Genomic DNA, 20,321 nt, shown 5'->3' on the forward strand with positions numbered 1-20,321 from the left:
TTCTGAGCCACTGGATTCACCATCCACATAAGAATGACCTGCATTCACATCAAACATGGGCTGATCAACCTTCTCTTTTCCTTTTCGTGATACCTGCATACCACTATCTACATTACTTTGAAAAGATTCTCCTGATCTCAATCTGCCTGTCCATGGCGTAGAATGTGAACCACTACTAGAGGACGCTCCAGGTCCACTAATATTTTGTGACTGCTGCTGTGAATTTTGTGCAGCATTACCATTTTGTGCATCTACATCATCAATCACATTTACTGGTTTATACCAGCTACTCATCTCATCAAAAACAATATCTCTGCTCACTGTAAACTTACGAGTAGAAGGGTTATAGCATCTATACCCTTTTTGCTGCAGAGAGTAACCAATAAAGATGCACTTCTCAGCTTTTGGATCCAACTTGGATCTCAACTCATCTGGCACATGTACATAGGCAATGCAACCAAAAATTTTCAAATGAGAAATATCTGGTTTCCTACCAGTATACCTCTCCTCTGGAGTCATTCCATGTATTGCTGCAGTGGGAGTCTTGTTCATTATGTAGACTGCTGTAGCAACTGCTTCAGCCCAATAAAAATCTCGCAAGTCTTTTTCATTGAGCATGGCACGAGATACCTCTCCAATATGCCTATTTTTTCTTTCTGCAATTCCATTTTGTTGTGGGGTATGACTGCATGAATATTGCTGCTTTATGCCATGCTCCTGCAGGAACCTTGCAAACTCATTTGAGAGGTACTCTCCCCCTCCATCTGACCTTAGGCATTTTATCTGCAAGCCTGTTTCTTTTTCAACCATAGCTTTAAGAGTTTTGAAATGCCCAAAAACTTCACTTTTCTTTTTCATAAAATACACCCAAACTTTTCTGCTATAGTCATCAATAAAACTGACAAAATAATGACAGCCTCCAAGAGATGTAGCTTTAGTTGTCCACACATCAGAGTGGATTAATTCCAATGGCTTCTTACTCTCTTGAACATGTCTAAGAAATGGTTTCCTTGCCTGTTTTCCAAACTGACAGGCTTCACATACCTTATGCATTTCTGCAACCTTGAATTTCGGCAAACCTGCAACAATATTTTGGGCCTGCATTGATTTAAGTCGCTGTACATTAACATGACCAATGCGTTTATGCCAGATATCAATATCTGCAACTACACCGGTCCCATGTGCAAACATTGCTGCACTCAATTCAGACATGTCTGCATCCAATGTAAACATTATGCCCTTCTTCTTTCCTTTTGCTATCAAGCGACCTTTATTTTTCATATCCTCAACAAAGCATCCATGAGGATTAAATCTGACCTGCAAGCCCTGCTCAACCATTTGACCAACTGAAACCAGATTCTTGGTGATATTCGGGACATGAAATACATCGAACAGGTATTTCTTTTTCCCATCCTGCATAGACAAAGGAATTTTTCCAATCTGCACAATAGGATGTGCAGTATCATCACCAATCTCCACAAATCCTGGTTTTTCCATTTTCCTTGCATCCTCCATCCATTCTGCATGACCTGTCATATGGTTTGATGCACCTGAGTCAACATACCATACATCGTTGCTTTCTTCTGCACTTGTCACAGAATTGTTCATGTGCTGCACCATAAACAAGTGTTCATTTCTGTCATCACCCTGTCTACTAGAAGATGCATAATTCCCTTGTTGCAGTTTTCCATTCATGATGTCATTCTGCTTTTTATAGCAGTCTTTAGCCATATGACCCATTTTACCACAGTAGTAGCATTCAACATTACTGTTTGCATTTTGGCCTCTTTGCCATCCACCATGACCTCTTTGGCTCCCCCTGCCTCTAGAGTTACCACGTTCTCCTCCATAGGACTGGTTTTCTTGAGTTTGCTGCATATTCTGATTTCTGCCATGGCCTCCAAATCGGCCTCCTCTACCTCTGCCTCTACCTCTTCCAGCATTTGAGTAGAAGACAGCTTCTTTTGAAGTTCCTCCTGAAGAAGATGCACCACCATTTCTCTGCTCCTCAGAAATTAGAAGAGCAATCAACTCCTCAAAATCAGGAAATCTTTCACGGACGGAAATGGATGTTCGAAACTGTGCATAATCCTTTCCTAGACCATTCAAGGTCACGAAAACTAAATCATCATCTTCCACTGGCGACCCAATGGAAGCAAGTGCATCTGCAATCTTCTTCACCTTCATGTGGTAGTCGTTGATGCTCATACTTTCTCTTTGCACATTATGCAACTCTTACTTGAGCTGCATTTTCCTGGCTTGCGTATTTGTGCTATACATTTTTAACAAAGTATCCCATGCCTCCTTTGGCGTACTTGCATCCTGAATATGCACAATCATAGAGTCTGAAATACTGATAGACAGCCAATACATAACTTTCCTGGCTCTTTCATGCCATGTTTTGAATGCCTGCATTTGCTGTTGATTGGGAACATCAGGAAAAACTGGTTCTTCTTCATTTCCTGCAACAAATTCCCAATATCCTTTTCCCATAAGGAAATTTGTCATTCTAAACTTCCATGCTTGGAAGTTGTTCTTGTCAAGCTTTTCAGTGACAATCTGTGAGAGAGAATCAGACGCCATTACAGAACACTGCAAAAAATTCTGTCACTGCAAAGAACACAGCTTCAGCCTCACAAAGGCAAATCTGTAAAACTAATGAAAGTGGTATTTGACCACACAGTCACTTCCTAGTGACGATTTTGCAACAACAGGCAACAAGGATGATTCTGTAACTCCCAATGTCTTTGCGCACAAGCATACGATGCAATTTCTGCAGTAACTTTTCACCAACCTGTAGAACAGTGGCTGCACAGCATAAAACTGGACCTTTTCCTGAGTGCGTGCAGAAAACTTCCGCCTCCAAAACAGGCCCCGAAATGGCCTCAAATCAAAAAAACAAGGTCGCCAAGGGCTAAAGCCCTTGCCCGCAGCATATACTGCCCTCTTGCTTCACAGCGAAGGGCGTCTCAACCTGAGACAATGCACTCCTGCACTTTCCGGCTGTGCTACCTGCAGAGATCTGCTCCCAAAACAGAAAATGAAAGCAACACTGCTCCTCTTACCAGAACACCGCGAGCTTGGCTTGCTTTCTTGAGCTCCTTACCACGAACAAGGCTCTGATACCATGTCAAGATTGTGGGAGAGAAGGAAGGAGTCTCGCTTGAAGCTTTCTTGCTTGCACAATGGGGGAAGACACACAAGGGTGGAGGCTGAAAACAGTTTTCCTCTTCTTAGTTGTGTAAGCCAAAAGAACTCAAGTACAAAGAAATAGAAGAACCCTATATATGGGTCTCAAACCAAACTCAACTAACTAAGGTGGCATACTAACCGAGCCACGAACTAGAGTAGATAAGGATAGCTATCATGTAGCTATTATTCATGGGCGGTGTACCAACCGCGTCTGCAACTGACAAGTCGGTGACATAAATACACAACGGTCACCCTAGCGTATCACGAGTGGAGCTCTATATCTCAACATCGTCTTCACATGGAAAACTGGATTCTTGGCTAGCTGAATATCACTCATAGAATCTGAATGCAGCATAGGTATAGCATCAATCCCAAGGACATGAACCAAACGGCCCAACCATATGGCCTCCTTGCAAGCCTCAGTGTGGCTACAACATACTCGGCCTCAATGGTAGAGAGAGCCATACATTTCTAAACCCTAGAAATCCAAGAGAAAGCACCTCCGGCATAGGTGAATACATAGCCAGAAGTGGACTTCCTACTATCTGCATGTCCTGCATAATCGGAGTCTATGTACACCATAGCTCATGTATCTTGGCTGCCATAGCAAATACACATATCTATTGTGACCTTCCTATATCTCACGATTACCTCATGGCATCCCAATGCTTCTTGCCAGGTGTAGCCGTATAACATGCCACAATACTAACTGCAAATGCAATATCTGGTCGAGTGGCTATCATGGCATACATCAAACTACCCACAGCTGATGCATAAGGAATCTTGGCCATCTCAGTCCTCTACTCATCTGTCTATGGACAATCAGCCTATGAGACCTTCACATAAGAAGGTAATGGACAACCAATGGGCTTTATGTCCTACATGCAGAAACACTCAATGACTTTATGAATGTACTCCCTCTGTGAGAGGTAGAGTAGTCCTTGATGCCTGTCGCGCTTAATGCGCATACCAAGAATGTGAGAGGTTTGTTCCAAATCCTTCATCTCAAAGCTCTTCTTCAGCTAAGATTTAAGAGCATCCAGCTCATCATGAGCTTTCCCTGCTATCAGCATATCATCCACATAAAGTACCAATATAAGCAATGAGCCATCACAGGCCTTCTTCATGTAAAGGCATGGATCCATAGCACTCTTGATGTAGTCATATGTCTACATAAAGACATCAAACTTATGATACCATTCCCTAGGTGCCTACTTCAAGCCATAAAGACATTTCTTCAACTTGCACACTAGGTGCTTCCTGCCAAGTTCTACAAAGCCCTTAGGCACCATGTAAATCTCATCATGCAAATCCCCATGCAAGAATGTAGTCTTGACATCCATCTGATACACGTCAAAGTCAAGCTACACGGCTAAGGCCAAAACCAAGCATAGGGTGGTTATCTTGACCATAGGAGAAAAGACTTCATCAAAGTCAACTCCATGCTCATGTTTAAAACCCTTAGCGACAAGTCTTGCCTTATAAGACGGCTTGGGTGTCCAGGGGTACTTTTTAGCTTGTACACCCATTTGCACGGTAGAGTCTTCTTGCCAGCAGGCAAGGAAACCGAATCCCAAGTCATATTCTTATGCAAGGAGTCTATCTCAGACTGTATAGTCTTCTCCCAGGAGTGATTGCCACCCCTGCACATAGCCTCATCATAGGTGAGAGGCTCTCCTATATTTGTAACCAAGACATAATGCATCGAGGGCTCAAATCTATCAGGTGGACGTCTATCTCTAGTAGACCATCTCACGACAGGCTCTACTACTTGTCCAATACCTTGGCCATGTGTACCAATTGTTGCTGTAGGCTAACCATCTGGTTGTGTAGGTTGTACTAGAGCATGTGGCTCCTCCTAGAATATAACCCTGCGTATCTTGACCACCTTCTTAGCCTACCTATGCATCTTGTCTTCATGGAAGACTACATCATGGCTGCGGGATGACTTTCCACACTTGCAAATCCCAGAGGTGGTAACCCATCTCGCCTATATCTCCATAGCGAAGGAAAATATATTTGACACTCTTAGGATCTAGCTTAGTATGCTTGTCCTTGGGCACATGGCAAAATGCCTCACATCCAAAGACATGTAGATACGCATAAGACGGAGGTTTCCCAGTCCATATCTCCTTTGCAACTTGGAAATCCAAACCACTGGAAGGTGATCTATTTATGATATCCACAGTTAATATATGGACTGCTTCATCCCAAAAGCTTTGTGTTAGGCCTGCATGGCTAAGCATTACTGCGTACACGCTCATGGATGGTTCTATTCATCTACTCAACCAAACCATTCTTGGGTGGGGTATAGGGGCGGTCAATTGATGCTTAATACCCCTCTCATCACATAGCTACTCAAAGGCACGTGACACATATTCTCCCCCATTGTTAGTCCAAAGGCATTTTAGCCTATGCCCAGTCTGGCTCTCAACTAATGCAAGCCATCTCTAAAACACAACCAAGATATCTGGGATAAGCCCAAACTTTATACAAAAAATTATCAATAAATGTCACAAAATACTTTGCACCACCCATAGACTAACAGGGCATGGGCCCATAGACATCCCAATGTACCAATGCCAAGGTCTCACCCATGCGTGTTCTACCAGACTTCTTATGTATATTCCTAGTCTATCTACTATAAAGACAATACTCACATGAATCAAAACATGAATAGTCAAGGGGCGGTAAGTACTACAAACCAAAAAGCATTTTCATCCCCTTCAAAGTCATATGGCCCAAACGGGCATGCCAAAGAGATACATGTGGGATGGAACCCACTGAGGCATAGTCAATAAAGGACCCATCAACTACAAGAGGATAGAGGCTGCCAGCCTTGGCACCTCTAACAAGCACAAGTCTGCCACATGTGATCTTCCAGGCAGAATCCCCAAATGAAACATGAAACCCATCATCATCAAGCTACCCTACCAGGCATAAGACTACGTGTAAGCGCTAGTACATGACGTACATCCTGTAACATAAAAGTACTACCAATAGAGAACTACAACTGTACATCCCTAATGCCAACAATAGCAAGTGACATGTCATCACACAAGCGAATTGAACCAGAGATAGTGACTGTCACACTGGATTTCGCAAGCATAACGTTGCAATCAAAGGACTTTTCTATACTTTGTCTTTTCCCTTCTCTTTGCACTTCTCATTGTGCAACTCATGACACTATGGGCATATGTGACCCTTCTTTCCGCAATGGTGACATGTCACATTAGTATTTCTCCCACGAGACTTGCTGGGTGACTTACCGCATGACTTAGACCTAGACTTCTGTGAGTTTCTACCATGTCCATACCCACGATCATTCTTTCCATTAGCATCTCTGCCTCTAATAGTCAAAGCATGTGACACACGAGGCATCCAAGTTCTTATAGTTGATCTCTTCCTGTAGAAGAGTACTCTCTACATCAGGCAAGTTCAAAAGAGTAGCAGGAGCACATAAGGCAGTGCGGAATACGTCCCATGACTCACTCAGAGTCCCAAGCAAAAACAATGGAGTAACCTCATCATTGAAGGTAATGCCCTGCAAAGTCAAATTCTTGAGAATAGCATGGAACTGGTTCAAATGAGCAAACATTGTCATATTCTTCTTCATGCGTAGGTCCATAAGTGTCATGAAGGAAAAATACTTTGATATTCTTTGTACTTTGGAGTCATGCTAATTCCATACCTAGTAATTTCCAGCCTTGTAAATTCAGCCCTTGCCTATGTAAATGTGCCCTTAACTTTGGAAATGAGGGGTTAGGATAAAGAAGGCAAGAGGCTAGGAGAAGACATTTTTTTTGGCTCATTCACTAAGTTTTGTTGTTTACTTTCTTGATGTTAGCTTCCTTCTTGCTAGATGAAGCATCATCCATGGCTGTCATGTATTTTTGGAACTCTCATCATTAATACATGGCAAGATGTCTTGGTGCAATATTTCTCTTGTTATTTTATGTATGTTTCAGTCTATAGTTAGATTTCTTTTCTTGGTAGAATGCTTCATTACATTGGTATCAGAGCTCTAGTTAGATCCTTTTGTTAGTAGTCATTTTCTTGTACATGATCTAGTTACATAGACTAGGGAGTGGAAACGACAGTTAGATTTGAGTGAAAGGACTTAGTTTCTTCATAACTGGGGTTACATTTGAAGATCTACTACAAATGGAGCTCAAAGATGGAGGTTCTTGGCAATACCCTGTGCAAAATGGCAGGCTCCAACCAATTTGGCAGGTCGTGACCAAGTTTTGGACCAAAAATTGGAGTAAGTGGGACAAACTGAAGGTTACAGGACTTAGTGAAGGGTAAGTTGGAGTTACTAAACAAGGGTTTTCTCTCTCTCCTTTCAAGCTGTCCTCATGAATCCATGGCCAAGACTGATTTGAACTTCTCTCCCTGACTCCTATCATGCGAGTGGACACCATAGCTTGCTTCTTGACCTCATAAGCCTCTTATAGAGTAGTCTTATGACTACCTTTTCTAATTCTTGGCTCTGATGTATATGAGCATGTATCAGTGCGTTTTGCACCTGTTGACATACTCCCCCATCATGGTGAAGAATCTAAAGCACATTATTCCATATCTTCTTCTCCTCATGGCATTGGCTCCTCATCTTCATAATCTATCTCATCCTCAGTAGTAGCATCTTGGTATTGCTGATACTCAGATACCAGATCATTCATGTTACTCTCAACTTCAGTGAACTCCATCTCATCCATTCCTTCACATGTATACCAATGCAAGAAAGCCTTTCTAAGGCTGCCTTAGGTGACATGGCCCCAAAAAGGAAAATAGCGAGCCCTATCTGCAATGTCTCTTCTGCTATGTATAGCATCCTAGGGGTGTCTGAGGCAAGTGTCTGAGGCCTCATGCAACGATGCTGTAAAGGGATTATGGATTTACATCAAACAGAAAAACCTTCAGAATCAACTGGACAAGAAAGAAGTGCTATGCGATGAGAAGCTGAAAGCTGCTTTTGGACAGAACAAATTTACAATAAATTTAATTCGTGTCGTAGATGTTCCAAGTCACTGTCTTTGAACTGCTCTGAAACTCTAGGGAACATTTCTTGTATTGAGGTGGAATTGCCAATGAATGTGGAAGCCATCTTCAAACCTTTTGGTGGAATGTCACAAACACTAGACTTCACATTGTTTGAGATCCATTCTACAAAAAGCAATCATGTAACACCCATGACAAGGATCAACTGCACACATCATGTTCTTGGCATCCCACATCTATTGGGACAGTAAGAGCTCTATACTGTTGTGAACCTCTTGAAGTGAGAGGTGCAAATCCCACCATGAAGAAGTGGAGCCTAGGGAAAGGGATCAAGTTTACTGCAAGCTTGCGGAGGTCAGAGTTCAGTTGACCAAGAAGCCTCAGACAACATTGGATTCTCTTTCAAAATTTTGAAGCCTACTTCATACAATGAAGAGTAATCAGCATCCTCAACTCAAGTGGCATCTCTATTGAAGCCTTCTTCATCAAATTTTGGGTCCAATGATTCATGGGAGCACTCCTCATGAAGAATTTTGATCGAGAAGTTGGATATTAGCATTGGAAAGCTAAATGGGGATTTCTTGGATTAATAGAAGCTGAAGTCAAGCTCTAATAGCTGAAGCCAAGTCCTATTTGTAGGAGATTCCTTCATCAACAACAACACTCTTCTCCTAAAAGCTTAAGAGGTACTCTAATCATCTTTTAATCTCTCTTTAAATCCTCTTGTTGAGCTAAGTCCAATTGATGAAAGAGGGATTAAAATGATAAAGAATCCTGTCCATTCTATCAAATGCATTTCATGGGAAATCCATAGAGCTATCTTAGTGATTGATCATTGCATAATCACTCTCATTCACTGAAATAATCGCTTTCAAGTGCCTCAAATTCTCATTTCATTTACCTAACCTTGATATTGAATTTTTTGCCTATATGTTTCATTGTCATGAGTGAAATTTTACCCAATGGTAAGTGGAATAAGAATTGTTAAGCAGTGAGTCACTGCTGAGGTTATCCCTTACCTATCCCCATTTAAAGTTCAGTCCATTTCATTCGAGTTCTTGCATATCATAAAAGGGAAATCAAATTCTTTCATTCCGTGCATTTCATGCTGATTTTTAGAGCCTAGCATTGAACTACCATGTATATACCCACAAGGAAAAGTGGATGTCGGGGGCGAGTTGGTAGGAAAAAAGAGAAGTGACCCTCCCCTACTGACAAGGATCCTAAATGGGGAGCACAAACCAGCTTGAGAGGGAAATTTGCACACCCTTAAGTCTCGGATCCCATGAATTTAAGTTCAAGTGCAGGTACCACTCAAGGGAACAAGAATTCAACCTTTAACATGGTTTTGGCACGATATTACATGATGCAAAAGCAAATGTATGGCAACATAATGCAATGCAAGTGGCAATTGTGGACAGAGTTATGCTGAGCATTATGAATGCTATTGTTGGCATTTGTTAACTGGGGATTATTTTTAGTATTGACAGATGTTGCAAGAATTTCCAGATAGGTACAGTAAACTATTTACAGAATTTTCTGTATTCAACTACTTTCAACACTTGATAGCTTGTTAGAAAGGAGACTTCTCAAGCTTCAAATGGAGCCAAAGAGTTTGTTATTTGGAGCACTAGAACTCAAGATATTTGAGTTTTTCTGATGTTGTATATACAGGATAAGAAGTTACTCATGGCAAGAAATAAGAAAAGGGATCCTATTTTGGAGACCATCAATGAAGAGCTGAGAGAATACCAACATGAACATAAACATGAAACCCCTCAAGAAGCTATACACCGCATGCATTATGAGAATAAAGAGGTTGATATAAGCTCCACTCATTCTCCTGTCAATCAACCAATGAATAGAGTTGAGATGTCCCATGCTTCCATGAATAGAGTTGAGATGTCCCATGCTTCCACTCATGCTTCCATGATCTCTAACAATCTACAACAACTCTCAAATGATATTAAAGACATGAAATCAGGCCTTGATGGTATGAGGATGGGTATTGACAAGTTAGTGGCTATCTTTAGTGAAAAGATGTTGCCTACAGCAGCTGGTCCTAATGTTCCAAATCCTCCTTTGGCTCTGAAGAGCAACCCAAACCCTCTACTCCAAAGGTGGCAGGACAATTTGAGATTGGGGAATCATCAAAGGTTAAAGATTTTATTCAGCTCACTTCATTTTAGCCTCAGCCCCATCAATCCAAGGCCTATTCTCAGCCACATGGGCAAGATCCACATGATAGGGTTCAAGCAAGCTTTAGGCATGAAAAGGACATCCACAGTTGCAATCCATTTTATAAACAATTATATCCTCAACCAAATATTTTTGGGCATGAACAAGGGCATGTGAATTCAGCCTCAAACTCATTTGGACAGCAACAACACAATTCTCATACTCAAGTTCAACCTAATAGACCAAGTCCCTTATCCAATCATGGTTGGCCTCAACAAAACAGTGGGCAACAACCACCATTTAATATTCCTATGCATGGACAACATCAAGGGTACCATGGGACAACCTTCCAATATGGGCAACACTCATTTTCAGCCTTAAGGACATTATTTCCAACCACAAGGTTATGGTATGCAGTATGGACAACAAACCCCATATGCATGAGGAACTTGGAATAATGAATTCCCTAGGCAAGGTTCAATTGGTAACTCTTTTGGATAGCAACACCATAATGGATAGCAGCACTACAATGGGCAACCACCTCAATATGAGAGAGAGTATAAAGAAAAAATTGTCATTTCAAATTTCAAAGGAGAATATCCTTCACCCACAGAGTTGGAGGAGTGGTTTGACAAATTGGAGATGTACTTTTCCCTTTATCCAAGGCCCGAAAATGCCAAAGTGAAGTTTGTAGCCCTTCATTTAGAAGGCTATGCACATACTTGGCGGAGATATATGACAAGAATCAGGCATGACTTCTTATCTTGGGAAGCACTAAAGAATGCTATGATTGAAGTTTTCGTCTCTCCCATTGAAAAAGAGCGCTTGGAAAAGAAATGGTACGCCCTTAAGCAATGTAGTCTCTTGGTTAGAGAGTATTCAAATCAGTTTTTAAACCTCTCAATGTATGTTCATGGAGTCTCCGATAGTGCCAAATTGAACAAGTATATATTTGGTTTGGAGTCTACATTATCATTCGAAGTTGGAGCCATGAAGCCTACATCTTTGCAAGTTGCCATTCAATTGGCTGAGCATTATGGACAGAAATACAAGGGTTTCCAGCCAAAAACAAGGCATTTATTTCAGCCTACACAGTCCCCAAAGACATCAGGCCATTATGGGCATGTAAGGACTAATTTTTAGCATGGTGGAAAGCCAATAAATGTTCACAGCAATACCTACAGCAAGATACCAACTTTCCCCACTGTTTATGGACCAAAGTAGGGCAACAATTTCAGTTCTAATGCTGAAAATAAGTTTGATGGAAAAATGACTGATATAAGTGCCAAAATTTTAGCCCCTATCCAAGGTAAGCATGTGTCTAATGACAAGCTCAAAGAAATGTATGCCAAAGGACTATGCTTCAAGTGCGGGGAGAAATGGTCACCCGACCATAAGTCCAAGTGCAAGGCTAAGAATTTGAAGGTTAGCATGATTTATGAAGGTGATAGGGGAGTCTTGCATAGCTTGAAGGCTCTACTACTCAAGAAGAGATGCATGAAAATGAAGAGAGTATCCATGATGAGTTTTATGACCCAATGGATGGCTTTCCTTTTGATTCGAGTGGTCATTACATGGATGATTCTTGGACTAATTTACATCCTTCGTTATGTTCCATATCAAATGATGCATGGAGTGCTTCAAGAGGGGACAATACCCTACGCCTAAAGGCCAAAATCAAGGGAAGGACCGCTCACATACTCATTGATATGGGCAACACACATAGCTTCATCAATTCTAAATCACTCAATGGGCTGAAATTGAGTACATTATATGCCTTCTTTCCTCAAAATCCAAGTGGAAAATGGAGACTTTGAAAATAGCAATCAATGCTGCCCAAATGTTCCTATTACTCTATCTCCATTGTGTACTACATCAGTGAGTTTGATCGCATTAGAAATGGGTCCCATTGACATTATACTTGGCTGCAATTAGCTAAAATCTTTGGGCAGATTTACTATGGATCTTAACAAGCTGAAAATGGAATTTCAATGGTGTGGACATCAAGCAACTCTGCATGGTGTTGACAAGAAGAAAATGGAGGTGATCAGCCCCAAAAAAGAGATAAATGCAAAGGCATGCATGTTCACTATTCTTCTTTGATGAGGATCATCCCTCTCCTCCTACCAATGACATAGATCCATGTCTTTGTAAGTTGTTGAAGGATTATGATGATATTTTTCAACCACCTACTTCCCTTCCTCCCATAAGAGAAGTGGATCATCCTATAGACTTGCTTCCCAACACCAAGCCTATTAACAAACCACTATATTGCCTCTCCAAAGTGGAAAGGAAAGAGGTAGAATGCCAAGTGAAAGAGCTATTAGAAATGGGTCTCATCAAGGTAAGCCAATCGCCTTTTGCCTCTCTAGTCCTTGTAAAGAAGAAAGATGGCTCTTTTCGCATGTATATCGACTACCACGATCTTAACAAGGCTACTATCAAGAATAGGTATCCAATACCTAGAATAGATTACCTCCTAGATGAATTGAAGGATGCTAAGGTGTTTTCCAAGATTGACTTGAGATCAGGGTATCATCAAATATATATGAAGGAAGGGGATGAGTTTAAAACAGCCTTTAGGACGAAAAGAGGCCTCTATCAATTCATGGTTATGCCTTTTGGTTTATTCAATGCTCCAGCCACATTCCAATCTCTTATGAATAAGATACTTCAGCCTTTGCTATTTCAAACAGTTTTGGTGTTCTTTCATGATATTTTGATCTATAGCAAGAACAAAGAGAACCATTTACATCATGTAAAAGGGGTCTTCGATATATTGAGGAAGCACAAACTATTTGCCAAGGCAACTAAGTGTTCATTCATGACAAAGGAAGTTGAATACTTGGGTCATATAATGGGAGAAGATGGAATCAAAGTGGATCCTAAGAAGGTGCAATGCATCAAAGAATGGCCTACTCCAACTAATGCCACTTCTTTAAGAGGATTTCTTGGGTTATCATCTTTTTACTGTAGGTTTATGAAGAATTATGCTCATGTTGCAGCTCCTCTTACCGATCAGCTGAAAAAAGAGGCCTTCTTTTGGGACGAAATTGCAGACAAGAGCTTTAATGAGCTAAAGCAATTGCTTATTTCAGCACTAATACTAGTTTGCCCTGATTTTTCCAATACTTTTACCATCTATGCACATGCTAATGGTAGAGGTTTAGAGGCTGTTTTGGTTCAGAAGCATGGTATCATTGCATTTGACAGCAATAAATTCGATGATAAAGAGAGAGAGATGCATGTGTACGAGCAAGAGATGCTTGCTATTCTACATGCAATCAAGAAATGGCATCATTATCTCTATGGAACACATTTTAAAGTCAAAAGTGATCATAGGGTGTTGAGGTATTTTCTTTCATAGCCCAACCTTTCTCCCAAGCAAAAGAGATGGTTGGCTACCTTGCAGTCATATGATTTTGAAATAGCATACATGGTTGGAAAAGATAACGTTGTGGCTGATGCATTATCTAGAATGTGGGCATGCAGTTTATCTACAATGTCTACAATTTATAAGGATTGGATAAACGACATCCAAGAAGAATATGTGCTGGATGAGCATGCTATCCAAATTTCACAAAAATTACAGTAAGGACATGATGAATAATTTCCAAATTTCAAAGTGCATAATAGACTCTTATGGTTTAAGGGTAAAGTGTACTTGCTTCCTAACAGTAAATTCAACCTGAAAGTGCTCCATGAGATGCACTCATCACCAATGGCTGGTCATTTGGGTCTTTTCAAGACCTTTGACAATATCCATAAAAGTTTTTATCGGAAGGGTTTATGGAAGGACGTCAAGGAGCATGTATCTAAGTGTTTAGAGTGCCAACAAAATAAGGATTCCACCTTATTACCAGCTGGACTCCTTCAGCCTTTACCTATTCCTACGGGCAAATGGATCGACATTTCCGTGGACTTTATAACGGGATTACCTACTACTAGTCATGGATGGAATAGTATCTATGTGGTTGTTGATAGATTGACTAAATCAGCCCACTTTATTCCAACCAAAATACAATATTCAGCAAGGCAAGTGACTGAGCAATTTATGGAAGGTGTGTTCAAGCTGCATGGTATGCCAATGAGAATAGTATCAGATAGAGATACAAAATTCATGAGCAACTTTTGAAAAATTCTATTCTCTTCTATGGATACTTTTCTCACTTCTAGTATAGCCTATCACCCCCAAACCGATGGGCAAATGGAGAGAGTCAATCACTTCGTGGAAGTGTACCTTAAGCATTATTGTCATGACACACAAGCTTTATGGGATCGTTGGATCCGCCTTGCTGAATTTTGCTATAACAACACGTATCACATGAACATAGGTATGTCCCCATTTGAAGCACTTTATGGGTACAAAGTTCAAATTCCATCAGTTTTGTTTCATGAAGATATTAACCCCCAAACAAAGGAAGAGTTGGAAAGGATGGAGATGCTCATGAGACAATGCAAGGACAGTATAAGGAAAGCACAAGAAGTAATGAAAGCTTATGCCAATGAGAAGAGAAGACATTTGGATTTCAAAGTTGGAGATTGGGTGTTTCTTAAAGTACCCAAGACATAGTATGCTTCATTGAAGGGTGGGAACACTAAGCTTGCTCACAGATTTTATGGACTGTATTTGATAGTGGAGAAAGCCGGAGAGATTGCTTATAAGCTCCAACTACCTTCCTCCACTAGAATACATGATGTATTTCATGTTTCACAGCTTAAGAAGTATGTTGGACCTGATGTGCAGGTATTGGAAGAGTTGCCACCAATGGATGAAGCAGGACTTGTCATATATGAACCTGAAAGCATTATTGGAAAGAGAGAAAAAGTGCTCAAAAATCGTACTCTTACTGAGTACCTCATTAAGTGGAAGAGTCTACCTTAGAAGAATCTTATTGGCAACCATCCACTTATGTGAATGATTTTCCTTGGTTATTACAGGATGATACATGACAGACTGTGCATGGGGACTGTGCAAGACAGCACAAACATTTCAAAATTGCTTGTTGTTTTCTATTGTAAACAGCCAAAATACCACAAAAACAAGATAAAATGAACAGGACTTAAAGCTAATGATGCTATCCACCAAGTACCATCGAAAGTACATAAAATCAGGATGATTCAGTATGAAAATTCCACTTCAGTCCATGTAGAACTGCCTGCTGTAATAAATTATAGCCAGGTACAATGAGAGCAAACTATAGGCAAAATGAATGCACCAAGTCAACCACTAACTGTCAAACCATAACCGACATCAAGCAGGCATAAATCAGCATTTGACAATCATATAGACATCGAGCAAATACCCAAGCATATCAAATGAATCCATCAGTAAGCCGGCACACCCCTTGTGTAATAGGGCAAAGTGCATACAACATTGGCAAGACCTAACACAAAGAGGTGTATGCTCAGGGAGTGCAAAGCCCAAATCAGCCCAAGTACATCTATGAGGACCACGGCATATCAACCATGCAACATCCAAGTGAAGATCCCAGTCTCAAGTATTCGAATGCTTAAGTAGTGTAAACTGCCTGCTCAATGTCTATCAAGCGTATCAAGATGCTCCCACTGGAACAAAAGTTGTAAATATCAAGCAAAGAAGCTCAACAAGGGCCTATGATAGCACTAGTGCCAGAAGATCCAAGATCAAGCATCAATAAGACCTCATGAGCACATAGAAGGTGTAGCATCTGTACATAAAATCCATAGACATCAAGTACATCCAAACTGTAACTCTGGCAAGCCGAGAAATAGCCAAAGTAAGCTTCGGGCAATCAAATGTCAATCAAATGCCAAGCCAAAGCAAGGCTTAGTAGCATCCAACTCCAGACAATGTAACGGGCATGTAGTAGCAGCATAGGTCAGGCATGTCAAGACCGGTCAGGCATAAGTAAAGTACATGCCATAAGTACATCAAAGATGGAGATCCAAATGCTATGCCAAGTGAGCTCAAGCTCAACCAATGATCTAAAGCAATATCAAGCTCAAAGTCGATCCTTGATGATCACTACATCTCCAAAGCATGTCCTGATTCCAAGAGGCATAAACAAACATGAAGTAATAGACTTTAGCCCACTATTGTACATCAGTGACTTACTGCTTAGAACTGAGTATTTGCAACCCTTAGATTAGGCCAAATGCATGGCAAAGCACTAGCATTACATCCACCAACCAATAGGCATCAATGGCCTAGCATACAGGCATCAAGTGAAGTGTGAACGAGCTCCAATCTTCATGTAAAGGTTTGTGACAGACATAAACAGTAGGTTGTTGTATACACAGTCAAACTGGAGTTGAATATCATTGCCCCAAAGCCTCCACGAGGCTCAAAGCATGGCAAGGATCAATCCAAGTAGTGCCACAATGCCCAAGTGTCCAAGCATGATCATCAGCAAGAGCAGAGGAGTTGTCTAGGGGCTACAAGCAATAGGCACAAATCATGTTGATTTGCTGATGGATTCTATTGCTCTTGCTGAGGCTATACTAGGTGGAAGAGGGCTCAACCTTGAGCCAATGAAGGCCTAATTCAATCCCAAGGTAGCCTACAAAGGCTTCAGGTAGGATATGATTTGAATAAGCTCTGATGGTGGGAGCTATGGCTACCCCTAATCTTGCAAACCCTATTGTACCTATAAAATTTAATGAAACCCTGAAGCAAGTGAATGAATACCTTTTTTGGAATGCCCTAAGGGTGCCCAAAGGGGTTGGGTAGGTGCCCAAGAAGCCAAGGAGTAACGAGAGCTCAGGAGAGTCAGCTATGGCTACATGAAAGGAGACCCAATGAATGTAGGGATTCAATAGGAAGATGAAGATGCCACGAACCAAGCTCGAGTAGTCATGAATCCATACTCTGATACCAATTGAAAGGTGACAAGGATCGAAGCTTGCTTGGAAGAGCTATGATGGGAGAGTAAGAGCAAGAAAGAGAGAGAGAGAGAGACCAAATGGAAACTCCAACAGTCACAATGTCTGACTGGGCCTTCCTTTATTCAAACTATCACTAAAATAATAAAGAATAAAGTGATAGTGACGGGTGCCTGCCACCTGTATTATGCAGTGGCAGATACTATTAGTGTAGTAATACATGGGCAGCTAGGCGGAGGTGCCTTTGCCCCCAACACTCTATGGATATGAATCCTACATATGTGTTCGGTAACAGTATTCCAATGGAACATTATGCCTCCCTCAAGAAGATAATCGGCATAGAATAAGATGACATCTATTCCTCATCCTCTTGTACTTCTATATTCACTTTGTACTTTATCACCTTTTTCTTATTTTCTCCACACTCAGATACATTTACCTTTAAGTAGAAGGTTTTTTGGGATTAAAGGCTGCACATGCCTAGCCCCCTATATTTAGTTGTATATTGTACTTACACACCTATACAGTGTAGGTGGCAAATTTCGTTCATTGTCACTTTATTCTTTATTCTTTCTATGGCAATAGAATAAGGGAAGGTAGGTCACACATTGCGACTGTTGGAGTTTCCACACACTAATCTCTTTCTCTTCTTTGCTCGAACTTCCATAGCTCTTACTTCCTCTCATGCTTCAACTTCCACTCCACCTTTCACTTTTCTGCTCCTAGGGTATTGATGAAAATATGTGCGACTTACTTCTTTGTGCTCACATATATGAGGTCAATGTTACCTATCAAGACTCATCTCTGATAAAATAGTAATAAACCTCAATGTGTTTTGTGCTTGTATGAAACATTGGGCTCCTCGCCAATTGTATGATGCTGCTTATGTTGTCACAACAAATAACAACTCTTTTGTCTACATGTATCCCCAAATCATCAAGTAACTTTCATAGACAAGCTACCTCACATGCTACCATAGCAACATCTTTGTACTTTGCCTTTATACTCAATAGTGCAATAGTGGCCTATTTTTTACTTCTCCAAGTCACAACTCTACTTCCAAAGGAAAACATAGCCACCATTGGACTTCTTGTTAAACACATTATTGGCTGCCCAGTCTGCATCAGTATAATCAAATAATTACACCACCAAACCAGTCTCATGAAAGATACATAATCCCATGTGGCCTTAAGGTATTGCAAGGTACATCTCACACCATCCAATTGAGGCTTATGAGGCATCATCATAAATTAACTCTTCAAACCAATTGTGTAGTTACAATTTGGTCTAGTGATAATAGTAAAGATCAAACCCACCATCTTGCTATACATTGTGGAATCCTCTAATATCTCACCCACATCATTACTTAGCTTCATGTTTTGATCTAATGGTAGATATTGGCTTACGATTACCCATACCATACTTTGTCACTATATACAAAATGTATTGCTTTGTGAGAGCCATATCTCCTTAAATGTCCTAATCACAAGAAAGTACTTTAGCTCTTCCAAATCTTTAATGTCAAATTTTTGCTTGAGAAGACACTTCACATGCTCCATGTCTTACACATTGTTATCCCCAACAATCAAATCATCCACACACAAGGTAATCACAATAATACCCCTATCACTTTGTTGCCCATAAAGCGAGCAATCTTGCATTTTCAAAACGAAAATCAATAGAGAGAATATATTGTACTATCTTGTCATGGCATGCTCTCATTACCTATTTCAATTTATATAGGTCTTTGTGTAGCTTACACACATAATCGAGGTAAACTATGCTCTTATAACCTTGTGGCTACTTGACATGCACTTTTTCTTACAACTCACTATGTAAGAATGCATTCTTTATATCTATTTGATGCAAGACCCAACCTTTTGTTGTAACTATTACAATGACACCTCTAGTAGTTGCTATCTTTGCCATTAGAGCAAATGTCTCATCATGATCAATCCCAGAAATATGCCTAACTAATCTTCCTTTATACCTACTCACACTTCCATCTACATCATGTTTTACCTTATAAATCCACTTGCAACCTATAGTTTTCTTTTCCTTGGGCAATAGCACCAAATACTAGGTTTAATTTATATCTAGCATATCCATTTCTTTATCCATGACTTCCTCCAATATGGATGACTAATAACTTTCTTTTAAAAAAGTGGACTCAACTGATTTTATAACATTTACCATATATGCATAATGGTGAGCAACAATAACCAGCATATACCAACCCCTACATAGGATACCTTACTCTAGTTGACTTGTGCACTTGCAAAGTACTTTGTGATCCCTTTACATTAGCCTTGGCTTCCCTCACACTAGGTGTACAAAAAATTGGAATCTCAAACTCATCATCCATGCTCTAATCTAAGCCATCAAATGCACTATCTATATAAAAAATAGAGTGCAGAAACATCTAGGATACCAAGTGGCTCAACCACTTCATGACACATGTTCTATACTCATAGAAGTGCTCTTTGCATGTAACCTATCACTCCATGCTCTCCCAATAGACCTAGAAAATGACTCTTTTAGTCCACTCAATATCTATGACTGTGGACCCACATTTTCTACTATTTCCTTTTATTTTACATCATTTGCAATAATGTTTTTCTTAGCATATACCAATAGCTCATCTCATCAAATACCATACCTCTGCTCATCCTATTGTGTAACTAGATTATAGCACATGTAATCCTTTTGCTCAAGGGAATACCCAATAAGTACACACTTTTTAGCTTTTGGGTCCAACTTCTTTGTTAGCTCATCAAGAATATGTACATATGCAATGCATCCAAACACTTTAACATGTGACAGATATGGTTTCTTGCCAATAAACCTCACCTCTAGTGTCACATCATGCATTGCAATAGTGGGAGTCATGCTCATAATATACACAGCAATAGAGATAGCTTTAGCCCAATAATAGTGAGGCATGTTCTTTTTATCCACCACCAAGCCTCATGCAATTTCCGGAATGTATTTGTTCTTTCTTTCAACAATACCAATTTGTTATGAAGTATACATGCATGTAAATTGTCTATGAAATTTATGATATTTTAAAATTTTATTGAATTTAT

At 40.3% G+C, this 20,321-nt stretch overlaps 1 pseudogene; it reads right to left on the bottom strand.

The window, feature by feature from the left end:
• Nucleotides 1-7,784: 7,784 nt before the first annotated feature.
• Nucleotides 7,785-19,600, bottom strand: LOC148011633 (tubulin beta-1 chain pseudogene; annotated as a pseudogene).
• Nucleotides 19,601-20,321: the final 721 nt, after the last annotated feature.

This window comes from Lygodium microphyllum, chromosome 28 (genome assembly GCF_053477565.2).
Source record: "Lygodium microphyllum isolate KBCC chromosome 28, Lygodium_microphyllum_v1.1.10, whole genome shotgun sequence".
NCBI lineage: Eukaryota > Viridiplantae > Streptophyta > Polypodiopsida > Schizaeales > Lygodiaceae > Lygodium > Lygodium microphyllum.